The 9,096-nt window shown below is 35.9% G+C and overlaps 1 non-coding gene across 1 annotated transcript; it reads left to right on the top strand.

The window, feature by feature from the left end:
* The first annotated feature begins 854 nt into the window (after positions 1-854).
* On the top strand, positions 855-960 carry LOC122914827. Its single transcript, XR_006385898.1, has one exon. It is a non-coding gene; the product is annotated as a U6 spliceosomal RNA (small nuclear RNA).
* The last annotated feature ends 8,136 nt before the right edge of the window (positions 961-9,096 follow it).

A 9,096-nucleotide genomic window follows, 5' to 3' on the forward strand; every position in this document is an offset into this window, starting at 1 on the left:
ACTTGATTTCAGCTCAGGTCATGATCTCAAGGTTGTGATACCAAGACCTGTGTCAGGCTCCATGCTGGACATGGAGGCTGCTTAAGTTTCTCTCCCTCTCTCTTTGTCCTCCCCTATTTCCTCTCTGAAAAAAAAATTCTGTGTATATATATATATATATATATATACAGAAAAATTCTGTGTATATATATATATACAAATTCTGTATATATATACAGAAAAAATTCTGTATATATATACACATATATATACATATACACATATATATACATATATATTCTGTATATATATATATACACACATATATATACAGAATTTATATATATATATATTTCCTTCAATGTCATTTTAATAGGATGCAATTGTACAATTGTGTGTACATTCAAACATTTTTAAAAATTTACCAACCACTCAAGATATAAAATAGTCTGATTATCCCCGAAATGTTACCTCATGCTAGCTCCTGGCAACTCTGACCCAGTTGCTTATAGTTTTGCGTTTTATTTATTTATTTTTTTTAAGATTTTATTTATTTGACAGAGAGTGTCTCTGACAGACAGTGTTAACTCTTGTTACCATGCTGTTCATTGGATCCCCAGAATTATTCCTTCTGTAACTGGAAATTTGTATTTTTTTTTTAAGATTTTATTTATTTCACAGGGAGAGAGAGATCACAAGTAGGCAGAGAGACAGGCAGAGAGAGATGGGGAAGCAGGCTCCCCATTGAGCAGAGAGCCCCATGCGGGGCTCGATCCCAGGACTCTGGGATCGTGACCTGAGCTGAAGGCAGAGGCTTTAACCCACTGAGCCACCCAGGCTCCCCCTAGTTTTGCCTTTTAAAGAAATATCATATAGTGCTTGTTTGGACAGTGCATATACTAAAATTGAAGTGAAAGAGAAAAATTAGCTTGGCCCCTGAGGAAGAATGACATACAAATTTGTAAAGAATTTCATATTGTTTCAAAAAGTCATATAAATATTAAGGGGGACACTTTGAGTGAAAAGGAAAGACCCAAAGTGACAAACACAAGAAATAGAAAATCTCCAGAAACAACAATAAAACAAGTAATAAATTGTCATATACATGGAATCATACAGCATGGAGCCTTTTTGTATGACTTCTTAGACTCGGCAGGCATGACGCTTTTGAGATTCATCATGTTAGTATATGCATCAGTAATTCATTCATTTTCATTGCTGAGTATTATTTTAATTGTTGAGTGGTTGAATTTAACAAACTTTGTTTATCCATTCACCGGTTGATAAACCATATGGGTTATTTCTGATTTTTAGTGACTATGGATGAAGTTGCCAGCACCAGTTACTACAGGTTTTATTGGTATGTGAGTCTTCCTTCCTCTTGGGTAAATAGCTAGGAGTGAAACTACTGGGTCATATGGTAAGCACAAATCTTACCTTTATATGAAGCTGTCAAATTGTTTTCCAAATTTGTTGTGTATATTCACCAACAATGTATAAGAGTTCCATTTGCTCTACATCCTCACCTGCACTTCCTACAGTCAGCTTTTTTTTTTCTTTTAGCCATTCTAAAAAGTGGCATCTCATTGTGGTTTTAACTTGCATTTCCTTAGTAACTAATAATGTTAGCATGTTTCCATGTGCTTATTGGTCATTCACATCTCTTCTTTGGTGATGTGTATGTTCAAATAGTTTGCAAACCAAAAATTTTTCTTATTATAAAGAGTTATGAATAGTTTTTAGATGTTTTGTATGTAAGTCCTTCATCAAATTATTTGCAAATATTTTGTCTCTGTGGTTTGATTTTTTAAAAATTTTTCTAGTAATTGCTTTTATTTTTTTTAAAGATTTTATTTATTTATTTGACAGAGATCATGAGTAGGCAGAGAGGCAGGTAGAGAGAGAGAGGGAGAAGCAGGCTCCCTGCTGAGCAGAGAGCCCGATGTGGGGCTTGAACCTGGACCCTGGGATCATGACCTGAACCGAAGGCAGAGGCTTTAACCCACTGAGCCACCCAGGCGCCCCTAGTTATGGCTTTTAAAGAACATAAATTTAAAAGTTTTATTAAGTCCATTTAATCCAGTTTTTTTTTCTGTTATGATTCATGGCTTTTGTGTCTTAAATTTAAGAAATATTTGGGGCGCCTGGGTGGCTCAGTGGGTTAAGCCGCTGCCTTCGGTTCAGGTCATGATCTCAGGGTCCTGGGATCGAGTCCCGCTTCGGGCTCTCTGCTCAGCAGGGAGCCTGCTTCCCTCTCTCTCTCTCTGCCTGCCTCTCCATCTACTTGTAATTTCTCTCTGTCAAATAAATAAATAAAATCTTTAAAAAAAATTTAAGAAATATTTGCTTAATATAAAATCATAAAGATATTTTCCCATATTTTATTCTAGGGACTTTATAGTTTTAGTCTTTACATTTGCATCTGTGATCATTTGGGGTTAACTTTTGTTTATGTGGTGACTAAAAATTGAGATTTTATTTCATTTTAATTTTTTTTGGCATATGAACATTCCATTTATTTCCAGTACCATTTACTGAAAAGACTACACTTTCTCAATTGAATAACCAGGACAGTTTTATGAAAAATCAGTTGACTGTGTCTGTGGCAAATTTGTAGATCCTCTATTGTTTTAATCTATATGTCTATATTTACTTGACTATCTCACTATCTTTATTAGTGTAGCATTATAGTAAGTTTTTTTAAGTATAGGTGACACACAATTTCGGTTTCAGGTGTACAACATAATGATTTAACAAGTTTGTACATTAAGTTGTGTTCATCTCAAGCGTAGCTACCATCTGTCCCATTACATCCTTATTACAATGTCTTTGACTGTATTCCTTATATTGTGCCTTGTATTCCTGTGACTTATTTATTCTATAACATGAAAGCTGTATCTCCCTCACCCTTCACGTATTTTACCCATTCTTCCACTCCCCTCCCTCTGATAACCATCAGATTGCTCTTGGTATTTAGGTCTGATTCTGCTTTGGTTGTTGTTGTTGTTTATTCATTTGCTTATTTGTTTTTAGATCCCACTTATGAATGGGATCATATGTTATTTGTCTTTCTCAGTCTGACTTATTTTACTTAGCAGAATACCCTTTATGTCCATCCATGTTATTTCAGATGACTTGCTCTCATCCTTTTTTATGGTTACATAATATTCCATTGTTTATATAAGAACCATGTTTTCCTTTTCTATTCATCTATTGATGGACATTTGGTCTGCTTCCATATCTTGGCTATTGTATATAATGCTGCATTAAATATAGGGGTGCATTTATATTTTTAAATTAGTGTTTTCATTTTCTTTGGGTAAATATTCAATAGTGAAATTATTGGGTCAAATGATATTTCTATTTTTAATATGTCTATTTTTAATATTTTTAATATTTTAGTGCACAAAGATTCCTCAAAAATCAGTTGACATTCTATTTTTTCTTTCTTTCTTTTTTTTTTTTTAAAGATTTTATTTATTTATTTGTCAGAGAGAGAGGAGTGAGAGTGAGCACAGGCAGACAGAGTGGCAGGCAGAGGCAGAGGGAGAAGCAGGCTCCCCACCAAGCAAGGAGCCTGATGTGGGACTCGATCCCAGGACCCTGGGATCATGACCTGAGCTGAAGGCAACTGCCCAACCAACTGAGCCACCCAGGCATCCCGACGTTCTATTTTTTCAAAGTTGTTTTGGCTACTTTAGGTATTAGATTTTCTATATTAATTTTAGAATAAGATTTTGATTTATATTTTATGTAAAGTGTCCTACTGGTATTTTTTTTTTAAAGATTTTATTTATTTATTTGACAGACAGAGATCACAAGCAGGCAGACAGGCAGGCAGAGAGAGGGAGAGGAGGAAGCAGGCTCCCTGCAGAGCAGAGAGCCCGATGCGGGACTCGATCCCACGACCCTGAGATCATGACCTGAGCAGAAGGCAGCGGCTTAACCCACTGAGCCACCCAGGCGCCCCTCCTACCGGTATTTTGATTGGCATTTATTTAAATCTATAGACCAATTTAAGCAGAGCTGACATCTTTCTGGTGTTGAGTCTTGTAACCCATAAATATGGTATATCTATTTATGTAGGTATTTAATTCCTCTTATCAGTGTTTTATAGTTTTCACCACATAAATCTTACACATATTTGTTTAGATTTATTTCATTTTTTCGTGTTTTTTGATGCTATCACAAGTGAGATTTAAAAATTTAATTTTTTTTAAATTTATTTATTTTTAGAAAAACATTATTCATTATTTTTTCACCACACCCAGTGCTCCATGCAAGCCATGCCCTCTATAATACCCACCACCTGGTACCCCAACCTCCCACCCCCCCACCACTTCAAACCCCTCAGATTGTTTTTCAGAGTCCATAGTCTCTCATGGTTCACCTCCCCTTCCAATTTACCCAAATTCCCTTCTCCTCTCTAACGCCCCTTGTCCTCCATGCTATTTGTTATGCTCCACAAATAAGTGAAACCGTATGATAATTGACTCTCTCTGCTTGACTTATTTCACTCAGCATAATCTCTTCCAGTCCCGTCCATGTTGCTACAAAAGTTGGGTATTCATCCTTTCTGATGGAGGCATAATACTCCATAGTGTATATGGACCACATCTTCCTTATCCATTCATCCGTTGAAGGGCATCTTGGTTCTTTCCATAGTTTGGCGACTGTGGCCATTGCTGCTATAAACATTGGGGTACAGATGGCCCTTCTTTTCACGACATCTGTGTCTTTGGGGTAAATACCCAGGAGTGCAATTGCAGGGTCATAGGGAAGCTCTGTTTTTAATTTCTTGAGGAATCTCCACACTGTTCTCCAAAGAGGCTGCACCAACCTGCATTCCCACCAACAGTGTAAGAGGGTTCCCCTTTCTCCACATCCTCTCCAACACATGTTGTTTCCTGTTTTGTTAATTTTGGCCATTCTAACTGGTGTAAGGTGATATCTCAATGTGGTTTTAATTTGAATCTCCCTGAGGGCTAATGATGATGAGCATTTTTTCATGTGTCTGATAGCCATTTGTATGTCTTGATTGGAGAAGTGTCTGTTCATATCTTCTGCCCATTTTTTGACATGTTTGCCTGTTTTGTGTGTGTTGAGTTTGAGGAGTTCATTATAGATCCTGGATATCAACCTTTTGTCTGTACTGTCATTTGCAAATATCTTCTCCCATTCCGTGGGTTGCCTCTTTGTTTTTTTGACTGTTTCCTTTGCTGTGCAGAAGCTTTTGATTTTGATGAAGTCCCAAAAGTTTATTTTCGCTTTTGTTTCCTTTGCCTTTGGAGATGTATCTTGAAAGAAGTTGCTGTGGCTGATATCGAAGAGATTACTGCCTATGTTCTCCTCTAGGATTCTGATGGATTCCTGTCTCACGTTGAGGTCTTTTATCCATTTTGAGTTTATCTTTGTGTACGGTGTAAGAGAATGGTCGAGTTTTATTCTTCTACATATAGCTGTCCAGTTTCCCCAGCACCATTTATTGAAGAGACTTTTTCCACTGTATATTTTTTCCTATTTTGTCGAAGATTAATTGACCATAGAGTTGAGGGTCCATATCTGGGCTCTCTACTCTGTTCCACTGGTCTATGTGTCTGTTTTTATGCCAGTACCATGCTGTCTTGGTGATCACAGCTTTGTAATAAAGCTTGAAATCAGGTAAGGTGATGCCGCCAGCTTTATTTTTGTTTTTCAACATTTCCTTAGCGATTCGGGGTCTCTTCTGATTCCATACAAATTTTAGGATTATTTGATGACATGATTCTTTATATGGAAAACCCAAAAGGCTCCACCCCCAAACTACTAGAACTCATACAGCAATTCAGCAACGTGGCAGGATACAAAGTCAATATGCAGAAATCAGTGTCTTTCTTATACACTAACAATGAAAATACAGAAAGGGAAATTAGAGAATCGATTCCATTTACTATAGCACCAAGAACCATAAGATACCTGGGAATAAACCTAACTAAAGAGGTAAAGGATCTGTACTTGAGGAACTACAGAACACTCATGAAAGAAATTGAAGAAGACACAAATAGATGGAAGACCATTCCATGCTCTTGGATCGGAAGAATAAACATTGTTAAAATGTCTATACTGCCTAGAGCAATCTATACTTTTAATGCCATTCCGATCAAAATTCTACCGGCATTCTTCAAAGAGCTGGAGCAAATAATCCTAAAATTTGTATGGAATCAGAAGAGACCCCGAATCGCTAAACATTTAATTTGATTATCCATTGCTAATAAATAGATATAACTGATTTTTGTAAATTGACTTGCATATTAAACCTTGCTAAAGTCACTTATTCTAGGACCATTAAAAATAGATTATGTGGATTTTCTACTAGATGATCATGTTGTCTGCAAATAAAGAGTTTTATTTCTTCTTTTACAATTACTTTATTTATTTTTCTTGCATCTCTGCACTGGTTACAATCTCCAGTATAATGGAGCAAAAACATCCTTGCCTCCTTGATTTTAGTGAGAATATTATCCCCTTTCTTACCACTAAGTACAATGTTAGTTATAAGATTTTATAAATGGTCTCTATAAGGTTCAGGAAATTCCTTCCTATTCCTAGCTTGCTGAAAATGTTATAACATGAATGGATGTTGGATTTTGTCAACTACTTTTTTTTTCTTTTGTACCTATAATATGAGTACAGAGCATTTTGTTTTTAGTTCGCTGGCATGACTGGCTAACTTTCAAATATTAAATCAACCTTGCATTTTGGGGATAAACTCTGTTTCATCATGATGTATAATCTTTTATATATTGATTCAATCTGACAAAATTTTGTTAAGGATCTCTGTGTTTGTATTCATGAAATTCTTTTCCTATATTGTCTTTCTCTGAGTTTGCTATCAGGATAATGCTGGCCTCATAAAATGACTCGGGAAATATTTTTGTCCCTTCTATTTTGTGTAAGTGTTTGTATGAAATTGGCATATGTCTTCCTTAAATGTATGGTAGAATTCACCAGTGAACCCATTCTAGGCCTGAAGATTGTTTATAGCATAGCTTGGATAACAAATTCATTTGCTTTAATAAATAAAGCTGGCTCAGGCAGTACAGCATGTGACTCTTGGTCTTGGGGTTGTGAGTTCAAAACCCCCATATTGGTCTTGGAGCTTACTTAAGAAAAATAAATAAAAAATAAAAATAAATTTTAAAATGGCACTTATTAAACAGATAGCTATGTGCCTTCTATGAGTAAGACACTGAAGAGCTGTGGGGAACACCAGAATATAATCTAGGGTCTAGAATATAAGCTGGAGAGTATCATGCCTGAATGTTCAGAAAATAATAAAGGACAATTAAGATTATCTATTTCTTCTTGATTACTTTATATCTTTCAAGGAATTTGTCTATTTCTCCTAAGCTATCAATTTGTTGATGTAAAGATGTTTATAATATTATCTTATTATCCTTTTAGTTTGTGTAGGGTTTATATTGATGTCCTCTCTTTCATTGCTAATATTGGTAATCTGTGTCTTTCCTCTTTTTTTTTCCTTGATCAACATGGCTAGAGGTTTATCAGCTTTATTGATCTTTTCAAGGGATAACTTTTAACTTTATTGATTTGTCTCTATTTTTAAAATTTTATTGATTTCTGCTCTTCATTGTGTCCCTCCCTTTGCTTGCTTTGGTTTTAATTTGATCCCTTCTTTTAAATGGAATCTTAGATTATTGACTAAAGATCTTACTTAGTTTCCAATATAAACGTTTAATGCTGTATATTTTCCTCTTGGCTATATCAGTATTTAGTTTTTAATATGAAAAATGAACTTGCTTCATGCTTAGGTTGAAGTGACCAATTTCTAAATGCTTAATGACAGTGTCTGCATTTCTTATCATGGATTGATCATAAACGTTTGGGTCAGCAGGTCACATTTCAGTATTTCTGCTTTTGCTGATGGGACCTGGGTTCTACCCCAGATTTGTTCACCACAAGGATTAAGAGATGAGGGCTGGAAGGAGGGTATAGTACCTGTGACCTCTGGGCCAGCCAACCAGAAAGAGAAAAGGACAGGCATCAGCAACCTTTAGTGCCCCACATCACCCAGGAGAGAGAAGTGACTGCAGAGAATCTAGCCCTCTCCCACCTTAGAGACTAGTCATTAGGAGGAAGGGCTAACTGTTGTTCTAACATCTAGAAGAAAGTAGAAATTCTGTCTCTGCAAACCTATATAAATGAGGGAAAAGAAAGATAATGATTCTTCCCTGCTCATTCTACCATTACCATCCACTTTCTGGATTCACCCACCTTAGAAATAAACTACATTTGATAGTTCCCTTTTTTTATTATTTAAATTCAATTAGCCAACATATAGTACAACATATAGTACTAGTCTTTGATATAGTGTTCAATGATTCTTAGTTACATATAACACCCAGTGCTCATCACATCATGTGTCCTCCTTAATGCTCAACACCCAGTTACTCCATCCCCCCAACCACCTCCCTAACCACAACCCTTGTTTTCCAGAGTCAAGAATCTCTCATGGTTGGTCTCCCTCTCTGGTTTCTTCCCATTCAGTTTCCCACCCCCCTTCCCATATTGTCCTCTGCATTATTTCTTATATTCCACATATGAGTGAAACCATATGATAATTATCTTTCTCTGATTGATTGTTCCTAACTAAGCTCACAATGCTTAAGTGCTATGCATAAACTCAACCAGCTCGTTAGTGTAGACAAGAGAGAATGAAAGATTTTTTGACTCTTAGCCTAATATATTCTTTCCATAATGATAAGTTTACATTGTCTTTCCCTTGCCTTTTAGCTTATAATCAAAGTGAAGGGGTGGGTGTGTGGGTGTCTGTAGAGCAAAAGAGAGAGAGAGTTTTCATTATTTAAATATTTTCATTAATCAACCCCTGGTTATAGAGATAAATGTCATATCAAAGATTTCTGTATTAAGAAATAGGAATTCGAATATACCATATTGTCAACAGTGAGATATGTCAAAAATCACTGAATTTTAGAGCTGGGATCTGACTCAAAAGTCTGTGTTCTTTTCACTTTGTCTCATGGCTTCTCACATGTGATTACAAGTCCCAAGTCATAAAGGCACTTGGCTTTCAAATCCCAAAGGCATAATTTTCTT

Source organism: Neovison vison, chromosome 7, assembly GCF_020171115.1.
Source record: "Neovison vison isolate M4711 chromosome 7, ASM_NN_V1, whole genome shotgun sequence".
In the NCBI taxonomy this organism is placed as follows: domain Eukaryota; kingdom Metazoa; phylum Chordata; class Mammalia; order Carnivora; family Mustelidae; genus Neogale; species Neogale vison.